We start from the raw sequence: 11,253 nt of genomic DNA, 5'->3' as shown, positions 1-11,253 counted from the left end.
GAAACTGTGATTAAAAATCTTCCAACAAACAAAAGTCCAGGACCAGATGGCTTCACAGGTGAATTCTATCAAACATTTAGAAAAGAGGTAACACCCATCCTTCTCAAACTCTTCCAAAAAATTGCAGAGGAAGGAACACTCCCAAACTCATTCTATGAGGGCACCATCACCCTGATACCAAAACCAGACAAAGATACTACAAAAAAAGGAAATTACAGACCAATATCACTGATGAATATAGATGAAAAAATCCTCAACAAAATACTAGCAAACAGAATCCAAAAACACATTAAAAGGATCATACACCATGATCGAGTGGGATTTATCACAGGGATGCCAGGATTCTTCAATATACACAAATCAATCACTGTGATACACCATATTAACAAATTGAATAAAAACCCCATGATCATCTCAATACATGCAGAAAAAGCTTTTGACAAAATTCAACACCACTTATGATAAAAACTCTCCAGAAAGTGGGCATAGATGGAACCTTCCTCAACATAATAAAGGCCATATATGACAAACCCACCTCAAACCATTCTGAACAGTGAAAAACTGAAAGCAACTGATCCTCTAAGATCAGGAGCAAGACAAGGATGTCCACTCCGCCACTATTATTCAACATACTTTTGGAAGTCCTAGCCACGGCAATCAAAGAAGAAAAAGAAATAAAAGGAATACACATTGGAAAAGAAGTAAAACTGTCACTGTTTGCAGATGATATGATACTATACATAGAGAATCCTAAATATGCCACCAGAAAACTACTAGAGCTAATCAATGAATTTGGTAAAGTTGCAGGATACAAAATTAATGCACAGAAATCTCTTGCATTCCTATACATTAACAATGAAAGATCAGAAAGAGAAATTAAGGAAACAATCCCATTCACCACTGCAACAAAAAGAATAAAATACCTAGGAATAAACCTACCTAAGGAGGTAAAAGACCTGTACTCAGAAAACTGTAAGACACTGATGAAAGAAATCAGAGATGACACACACAGATCGAGAGATGTACCATGTTCTTGGATTGGAAGAATCAATATTGTGAAAATGACTGTACTACCCAAAGCAATCTACAGATTCAATGCAATCCCTATCAAATTACCAGTGGGACTTTTTCCAGAATTGGAACAAAAAAATCTTAAAATTTGTATGGAGACACAAAAGATGCTGAATAGCCAAAACAGTCTTGAGGGAAAAAAACAGAGGAATCAGGCTCCCCACCTCAAACTGTACTACAAAGCTACAGTAATCAAGACAGGAAGGTAGTGGCACAAAAACACAAATACAGATCAATAGTACAGGATTGAAAGCCCAGAGATAAACCCACGTACCTATGGTCAACTAATCTATGACAAAGGAGGCAAGGATATGCAGTGGAAAAAAGACAGTCTCTTCAATAAGTGGTGCTGGGAAAACTGAAGATCTTTTTTGATCCACCTCCTGGAGTAATGGAAATAAAAACAAAAATTAAGAAATGGGACCTAATGAAATTTAAAACCTTTGCAAAGCAAAGGAAACTACAAACAAAACGAAAAAACAACCCTCAGATGGGAGAAAACATTTGCAAGTGAATCAACAGACAAAGGATTAATCTCCAAAATATATAAACAGCTCATGCAGCTCAATATTTAAAAAACAACCCAATCAAAAAATGGGCAGAAGATCTAAATAGACATTTCTCCAAAGAAGACATACAGATGGCCAAGAAACACATGAAAAGCTGTTCCAAATCACTAATTATTAGAGAAATGCATATCAAAACTACAATGAGGTATCACCTCACACCAGTTAGAATGGGCATCATCAGAAAATCTACAAACAACAAATCCTGGAGAGGGTGTGGAGAAAAGGGAACCCTCTTGCACTGTTGGTGAGAATGTAAATTGATACAACCACTATGGAGAACAGTATGGAGTTTCCTTAAAAAACTAAAAATAGAACTACCATATGACCCAGCAATCCCACTACTGGGCGTGTACCCAGAGAAAACCACAACTCAAAAAGACACATGCACCCCAATCAATGTTCATTGCAGCACTATTTACAATAGCCAGGTCATGGGAGCAACCTAAATGCCCATCTATAGATGAATGGATAAAGAAGATGTGGCACATATATACAATGGAATATTACTCAGCCATAAAAAGGAACGAAACTGGGTCATTTGTAGAGATGTGGATGGATCTAGAGACTGTCATACAGAGTGAAGTAAGTCAGAAAGAGAACAACAAATATTGCGTATCAACGCATATATGTGGAACCTAGAAAAATGGTACAGATGAACTGGTTTGCAGGGCAGAAATAGCGACAGAGATGTAGAGAACAAACATATGGACACCAAGGGGGGGAAAGTCGTGGGGGGGTGGGTGGTGGTGGGATGAACTGGGAGATTGAGATTGACATGTATACACTAATATGTATAAAATAGGTAACTAATAAGAACCTGCTGTATAAAATATAAATAAAATTTAAAAATTTAAAAAGAAGAAAGAAACTGGCACAGAGGCCCATATTGCTGAAGTGACATGTCCAAAAATGCACATCTGTGAGTGACAGAGTTGGTGACAGATAATAGTGTTTTCATTCAGAGTTTAATGCTTCTTCTGCTTCACCATGTGTTTCCTTTTTTTTTTTTTTTAATAGGATGTGTTGTCAGATTTTGCTTCATTTTTCTTAAGGCTATTTGAAAGAAAATAGTAGGGTTTTGATTTTTTTCCCTTCTTTCTACCATAGAGTCTTCTTTGTTGTTAATGAAGATGGCTTTACCTTGAAAGTAAAGGCCAAAACACTTCCCTTTTATTCTGTTGCATAAAATGGCTTCACTTTGCCTGCTGCTGGCAAAAATCTAACTAAAAGGCAGTAACAAATAATCAGGAATGCACAACCTTTCCTTATACGCATGTGGTGAGAAATTAAGTGCTCAAATTCAGAAAAAAACATGACTACCCTGTGCACATTTGTGAATTCAGAATAATAACAATAAAATACAGAATTAATTAAAATACACAAGTTAACCTTGTGACACATAACTTGCATTATTTCCAGGTTATTATCGGTGCTCTGAGCACTGTAATTTTTCAACTATGATTCAAGCTAAATTGGTTTTAATGATTTCAGTCTAGGTGACTGGCAAAATAAAATAATTAGGAAATAAGTCTACATATGCACCTGCTTAGCAAAACTACATTTTGATTCAATCTTAGATAAAATAAGTTCTTTATTTATCAATGAATTTTTTACTACATTTTTAACCTAGATTTAAAAACTTCTTGTTTCAGTTTATCTGCTTTTAGAAAAGATAATCATCTTAATTTATTGCTATTTTTGCTAACTATATAAATACAAAGGAAAATAATGAAGCTTATATATGGGGGAATTGGAGAGGTGCTGAAGAGTCTCTCCTACTCACAAAGTTCTTTCATTGTTGGAACAGAAACATACCACTATCCCCAGAAGGCCCCTTCAAGCGTTTATTTATCAACTGTATCATGAACCATATATTAATCCAAGGCTGGACAACTTCCCACAGATATCACAGAACCTCAGAACAATCCTGTGAGACAGGCTTTATTCTCATTTTAAGGATTTTTACTCAGGCTCAGAGAGGTTAAATAACTTGTTCAAAGTCCCACATATGATACACTGTGGCGCCAGAATACATATCCAGTTCTCTACTTCCTCTGAAGTTCAGTTCTCTTTCCACCTTAACATATTCCCTCTGCTAAACAGTAATAGTTTATTTAATTACTTAATGTTTTGAATCTAAAGAGACATGTTATAAGCTAATATATAGTCATTGTGAAGAAGTGGGCCACAGACAGAGTTTTCATACTGAAGATAACAAAATGGCTCTTGCCTTGGGTAGGAAGTCGGGGAGGTAGGGCAGTGGAGCACCTGGGTTCATGAAGAAAATATTTTATTAAATGGAGCAAATCTGATGAAGGACAAAAATAGAGGAAGAAAAGGGAGAGTGAACTCTCAAAGTGGAAAGTATTTAAAAAAATATTCACCCATTTTGCAGATTGTTCCAGGATAGTCATAATTTTAAGGAAACAAATGAGTGCTCACTATTAATTTGAAAGAAGAGAGCACTGTTATAGTGATTTTTTTAAAAGTTAAAAACTGCCTGATCATATTAGGTTGATTCTTCTCCTATTATAAAATACAACAGAAAACCAAAAATGTGTCTTTATTTTAAAGAATTTCAATAATAGAAATTGACCATTTAGACTTAGGTATTGCCTTTAAATTCAGTAGAGTTAATTATTTTGAACGGGTTGACTTTCAATTCTTTAAAATAATTTTACATATTCTTTTAATACATTGCTTTGAAAAGAATACCATGACATAAATGTAAAATTTTGGGGGACTACAAACTTTCATATGCATCTTAGCTTCCAAGAGTTTTCTCAATAAAAGTGAGCAGTCTGTGTCCTGTTTACTTTTTTCTACTACTGAAATCATTTCTTTTTTAGTTTGAACAATAATGATATATTTGAATTTATTCTTTTTAAGCAGCAAATAATTGGAAATCCAATGTTATTACTGAATTGTGCTGTTATTCATTAGCCAGTTTCATTGGCCCAACAATCTTGAGCACCTACTTTGTGCCAAACACTCTTCTACATACTGAAGTTGCAGCAGAAACAAAACTGACAACATCTCTGTTCACATGGAGCTTATATCCTAGTGGGAAAACTAGATCACAAACACTCACCAACACCATCCCCCCCCCAATATAATTTGATGTCAGATAGTAATAAGTGCTAAGAAGGAAAAGCAGTTTAAAGAGTGAAAGATTCAAAGTGGCTTCTATTTTAGATTGTGTGTTCAGGGAAAACTTTGAGAGGTGAATTTTAGCCTGAATGAAAGAAAAGTGAATCCTGCACAGATTCATTGGAAAGCAGAGGCATTGTAAGCCCTAAGACAGAAGTGTGTTGATGTGTTGAACTAGTAAGGAGGCTGGTGGGGCTGCAGTCCTGTGAGCCAAGCTGGCTGAGAAGTATATTCCCTGACATTTGGGTGGAACTTGACTCCTTATCTTCTACTTCTTGGGCCGTATGAGTAACTTCACAGCAATAATCCAATCTTTAATTCTCTCTGCCAACCAGATAGGATTGGGGGCTTATCTGATGGTGTGACCCAAACCTTAATTTCTAAAGGGTCTGAATCCTTGGTCATACTTCTCAGACTGGGGTTTCTGCATGTGTCTTTTCAGGGAAAGTACTAGAAGGCTCCTGATTGAATGACTCAGGTTCCACACATACTCGTCCCTGGCCGTATAGTATGAAAGCAGCCCTACCGCCTCATGCTGCTCAGCGTCAATCATCCATACTGGTTTGGAGGCTTCTCTTTTCACCTGCTGACCCCTAGACACAAGAAGTGCAAAGTCTCTCAGCAGCAGCTGTAGCTTGTAGTTCAATGGGACCCTTGCCACGGTCCTTTGGCAAAAGTGTATCCCCTTTGCAACCAGGAGCTCCAACCCTACAGAATCCAGAGTCACAGGGAAGGAAAGCACAAAATCCTCCAGTGGGTCATTGAGAGTATTGGTTTCATCTTTTAATTCTTAATGCACTATCCTCAGAAGCAATCACTGATCTGATTTTTATCACCATATGTTAGTTTTGCCAATTCTAGAAGTTTATTTAAGTGGAATCACACAATATGTATTCTTTTGTGTCTTGTTTCTTTCCCTTCAGACAATATTTTTGAGATCCATCATACCGTTGCATGTGTTAGTAGTGTGTTCCTTTTTATTGTTGAGTAATATCCCATTGTGTGAATATACCACAGCCTATTTATCTATTCTTCCATTGATGAATGTCTTTGTATATTTCTAGTTTGTGGCTCATATGGATAAAGCTTTGGACTTTCTTGTACATAGCTTTTCGTGGGCATAGTTTTCATTATTTAACTGTGATCTAATCATCAAATTTCATACATTGGGATAAAACAACAGCAACAAAATAAGACATATATTGTGGGATTTATAGGAAGACATTCTTCTTCATATGTGTCTTAAAGACTTCGTCATGGCATGCATTCATTCAATTTGAAGTCCAAGGGAAGACTGCAGGCCCACTTAGTCACTCACTGCATTTCCTGAAGCACTAGAGTTTCCTTTTGTAGACTCCTATCCAATTATCTACTAGTTTGTCACAGTTTTTCTTTTAAGATCTAAGAGGCTTGAAGCTCAAGGTAATATAGCAGGAGGGAAGGATACACACATACACACACACACACACAAAATATACATATATAGAGAAAATTTTTCTATCTCTTCTTTGATAATTGGAAACATTTCAAGTTAGCTACTTCAGAAAAAGTTTTGTCCTTGATCTACCCTTCTTAAGATGTTCTATCAGTATCTTTCTAAAACTTTTTCATTTGTATTCTCACTGAATCAAAATTTCTTAAGGAGTCTTGTTTTTCTTTTTCTCCCTAGGATGTATTACATTTTTCAGAATGTCTGAGCCTACCTTATTATTATTTCTTATTAAATTACATCTCTCTTCACTTACTTGATAATGCAAGCTGATATGGGATCTTTTTTTTTTTTCTGTTTCATTGTAGCTAGTTTTCTGATATAATCTTTAACCTCTCATCAGCATAAGCATGGTTTAATTGAGGTGAAAAATCACCCTTTGCCCGAGCTGCTCTAAGACTATTTTTAGTAAACTTGTTCCTCATTCTGCTAAGTGCAAGAATATGACTATTTCTAATATGTAACCTCCAAAACCTAGCTCATATGAATACCTTCTTTGCTTCAAGGTTTTGTTTGTTTGTTTTTCAAGTATTTCTTCATTCCTAAAATGCAAACTTTGTGGTTAATATAGTATAGTTCTGGTAAAATTTTGCTGCAGTTGTTGGAGCTTCTTAGTTTACTGAATGGGTAGAATACTGAGTGTTATCCAATTAAATTATACTAAAGATTAGAGATTTTTGACATATTTTATTATCATAAAATCTTCTGAATCTGTTTAGGAATGATTATTAAAATGAAGACTTCTTTTCAAGCTGGTGGAGCACTGTTTAACCTTTTACTATGGAAACTTTCAAATAAAAAAAAAAAGTAGAGGGAAGAGTATAATGAACTCCCCTTATACCACTCCACGCCCATCACCTGTATCAATTCATGACCAATTTGGTTCATCTAATTCAAGTAAATTCAAGACATCATATAATTTCATTATTAAGTTGTACCGAACAATATGAGACAAATACTATATCTTTTTGTGTATAGCTTGTCAAACACTGTTGTAATTTTAAATATTCAAAATTTCAGAAAATGCTGACTCTTGAGCTTAAACTTTGTGAAATCACATTTAGCTCATTTAACTAACAGTTGATATATAATGAAATTTATTTTAAAATGATAATTACTATAATGATATCCTGCCACCTTAATTTAATATTTTGTCATAGGAGGGAATATATAGTTTCATTAATAGGACACAATGCATATTCATTCTTTAACTGATTCAGTAATCAGCTAAAGTATTACTACCTTAGGAAATTATTTCTTATCCTCTGAGCAAATTATATTTTATCTTACACTTCTTTGCTCTATATAATACTCTGATTTTAACACTATTGTTTTTACCATTACTTTATTCAACTTGTATTGTTGTTAATTGAATATTACATGTATTCAAATATCATATATGGAAAGCTGGAGATAGACATTGTGAATCCATAATGAAGAAAAACCAGGTTCAATCTACTGGAAAAGAAGATGCATAAAAGGGAGCTGTGCAATACTCTGAGTTAAGTGCAACTATAGAGAGATGTACAAGTTATTATGAAAGCAACAAGGAGGACGATGAACTAGACTGGAATAATCAAGAAGCCTTCCTGGAGGAGGAATGCATGAGTCTTAATGTCTGAATAATAGTTTCCTGGGTAATGAGGTGCAAAAGAAATGACATGAGAAAAGGCATAGAGATGAGAAGTGATATGATGGGTGTGTGTACTGAGAGTGAGGGTAAAGGCAATTACAACTAGGGCGGTGCTGCTAGAGTGAAGCCTGAGGCAGGAAGTGTACTAGACAAAACCCAAGAAGTATGACAGGCTGAATCTTTTCCAAAAGGGAAGCAAGGTGCATGCCCTGTAACTGAATAATGTAGTCAAATATAGGGGAAAACATATTAAAATTATTGATATTTAATTTTTTCTTGTACCTTTTAAAAATTTATATTTTTGCATGTTGTATATGTGTTTACATGTATAATGGATTAATATATATTATGTAGGCAGAGAGAGTGAATACTCAAATTATTTTACTCATCAGAAAAGTTTGGAGGCCACTGTTCTTGATCATAGATGTCCTCATATGACTTACTAAGGAATCTGAACTTCATCCGAGGTGATGAGAAACCTAGGAACATGACCAGTGGTAAGTGAGAAGGTCAGATTTGAATTTTAACTAAGTTGCCCTGATAGTTGTGAGAATGGGTTTGAGGAGGATAAAATTGTAGGAAGGGAAACCATTTAGGAGGCTGTTGCAACCATTCAGAAGAGAGATGGTAAGGACCTGAATGAAACTGTAGTGGTACGTGCAGATTGAAAAAAATAAATAAATAGAAGGAGTTAAAATATGCGGGACTTGGTGATTCATTGGATGTGGTGGTAAATAGATGCAGAAGGGATCAAGGACAACGCTCAGATCTTTGGGTGATGAGGAGTCTGTTCCTCCCATCAACTTAGAGGGAGCACAGAGTGGATTTAGGGCAGCTCTGGTAGGATTATCTTCTGACATATTGAATTTGAACTTTTTTATGGCATGAAGGCATGCAGCCATGCTAGGTTATTCATTCACTGAGCTTTTATATCATTACAGTCCAAAGTAATGCACTGACTTCTCAGGAGCTAACTAGAAAGATTATATGGAGCCTTCCTTTTAATGTACTCTCAGTATAGGTTGAGAAACAACTGTGACTTACTATAAAATGATAGGTGATATAGAGACTACCAAGTACTTACAAGAGGGTGATTGGTTCTCTGGGAAGATTGAAGGAGGCTTCTTGGTCATTTTGGTATCCCCTAGAATACACCTAGCCTTCAAAAAGTATTGATATACATTTAAAAAAATTTTTAGCAAGAATTTGTTCATTGTGCTTTTTTCTGAAAGCTCAGAACACATTTTTTTAACATCTTTATTGGAGTATAATTGCTTTACAATGGTGTGTTAGTTTCTGCCGTATAACAAAGTGAATCAGCTATATATATACATCCATCCCCACATCTCCTCCCTCTTTCATCTCCCTCCTGCCCTCCCTATCCCACCCCTCTAGGTGGACACAAAGCACCGAGCTGATCTCCCTGTCAGAGCACATTTATATACTGTGTTTTATTATCATGTTAGCTATGATTCAATAACAGTAAAGTCAAACTAGAAAATAATTATATCATAAGATTCTTAAACATCTATCTGTCATATGATATATGTGATATGCATAGACATTTAAGACAGCCATTGAGGACAGAAATTTTATTGATTCTTTAACAGTGTTAATAATAACTCTTTTCTATTCTGAAAAAAAAATTCTTTTTTGGCCTGCCTTTTAAGTACAATAAACACTGACAATGTCAAGTAATCTTTAGAGCAAATTTTCTGTATAACTTTTAATAGTAAACTTAATTTTGCCTTCCTGAAAATATGGGATGTCACTATGCATCCAAATCAATGTTAACTTTTAATATAAATAATTCATAGCTAGTTGGCTTTGAAAATATATAGCAATGTCAAGTGTTTGCTTTCAATAAATTTTCTACTGTTTTTGTTATTTCCTTGGGTGATAATAATTCATATTAGATGTTTGTCCTTTTAGAGAGGAAATATTAAAATATTTTCTGTCTAGTTTCACATTTATAAAGATGGTAGTATGTTAAACTAAAACCACATTAAAACTTCAAAAGCATACAAAATTGCCAAATTTATTAGTTAGTATACCTTTCATTTTGTTATATACTCTGTATTTTTAATTTTAATAGTTGATACTTTATTATGTATATTATGCACTAGACATTAAGTACTGTAACAAAGCATTTATTTATTTATCCTCACAGCAACTCTATTATTCCCAATTTACATATTGGGAAACTGAACGGAAAGATTAAGGAAATTTCCCATCTCATAGAGCCTTTAAGTAGTAGAACTGGGATCTATAACTCAGGAAATCAGGACACAGTATGCAAGATGTTAGTTATTATGCTACATTCCTCTCTTTAATAAACTTCTTAAGTAAGGAAATTGTTTTTTTCCACCAGAGGTAATGAAGAAAAAAAAATCCAAACTTATTTGCTGGAAAATCCTCTGTTTTTAAAGTTTATACTCCATCTTTGTCTGATTTATTAATTTGAGGTATAATATAGAAATCAAGCATTTGAGGAACAAGATTTCTGCCTTTTCCCTATTCAAAAATAAAAGTGGTACAAAATGTCATTGTTTTCTGAAACAGGTTGATGGTTTCCTGAATAAATGTCTGAGTAGGTGTCTCCTGAAGATGTATCTACTCAACATGCTGTCTCAATTTTACAGCTTAGTTTTGGAAGTCTAAAACAGAATAAATTAAAACAATTTCTCCTTGGAGCTGCCATCGGTCCTCTCCAAATGTGAAAAAGATGAGAGCGTGACAGGACATTTTAGTTCTCATATGTTACCTGAAAGTCAAAATTAGGCACACAAGGGCTGTGAGAACTAACTTAATGCATATGAAAAACAGCACAATGCAATTGCTTTGAAGAGAAAAAACAGTGAATGCTTAAGAAAATGTGAAAGATTCTTTTTGTTACCCTGAGAGGAAACAGTTCAAAACCTGAAAATGGAATTGCTTTTATAATAAGTATGTTTAATGCAAATTTCATTCAGGACACAAAAGCTAGGCAGGCATATATTTCTTACTTGATAAAAGAGTAATTTAAAAGAGAATGTACATTATCTAAGGTTTCATAACATTGTACCTTAAGGGGATTAAGATATCTAAAACCTTTGAAGTCGGCAGATTTTATTTTATTTACTCACAAGATGGAGTTCTTGCTGATTTGTTACTGTAGGAAAATTGCCCGTTCGTGTTTGTATTGATTTGCCTTTCTCAAAATGAAAGAAACAAATGTAATTCATTAGCACTTTATTATTGAATCCCTTTTAATATGGAATATCAAGAATTTGAGTCATTATTAACCTGCAAAATATTTGAAAAAATGATTTCAAAATTGGAAAAGAATAGAAAGTACAACT

At 34.5% G+C, this 11,253-nt stretch overlaps 1 protein-coding gene across 1 annotated transcript in view; it reads left to right on the top strand.

Annotated features, from left to right (window-relative positions):
- The window catches only part of LRP1B (LDL receptor related protein 1B), a 1,933,320-nt gene that overhangs the window by 1,377,328 nt on the left and 544,739 nt on the right, over window positions 1–11,253 (top strand). The window lies entirely within an intron of this gene.

This window comes from Physeter macrocephalus, chromosome 2 (genome assembly GCF_002837175.3).
Source record: "Physeter macrocephalus isolate SW-GA chromosome 2, ASM283717v5, whole genome shotgun sequence".
In the NCBI taxonomy this organism is placed as follows: domain Eukaryota; kingdom Metazoa; phylum Chordata; class Mammalia; order Artiodactyla; family Physeteridae; genus Physeter; species Physeter macrocephalus.
The sequence above is the reverse complement of the archived record's forward strand: the minus strand, read 5'-3'. Positions and strand labels throughout refer to the sequence as shown.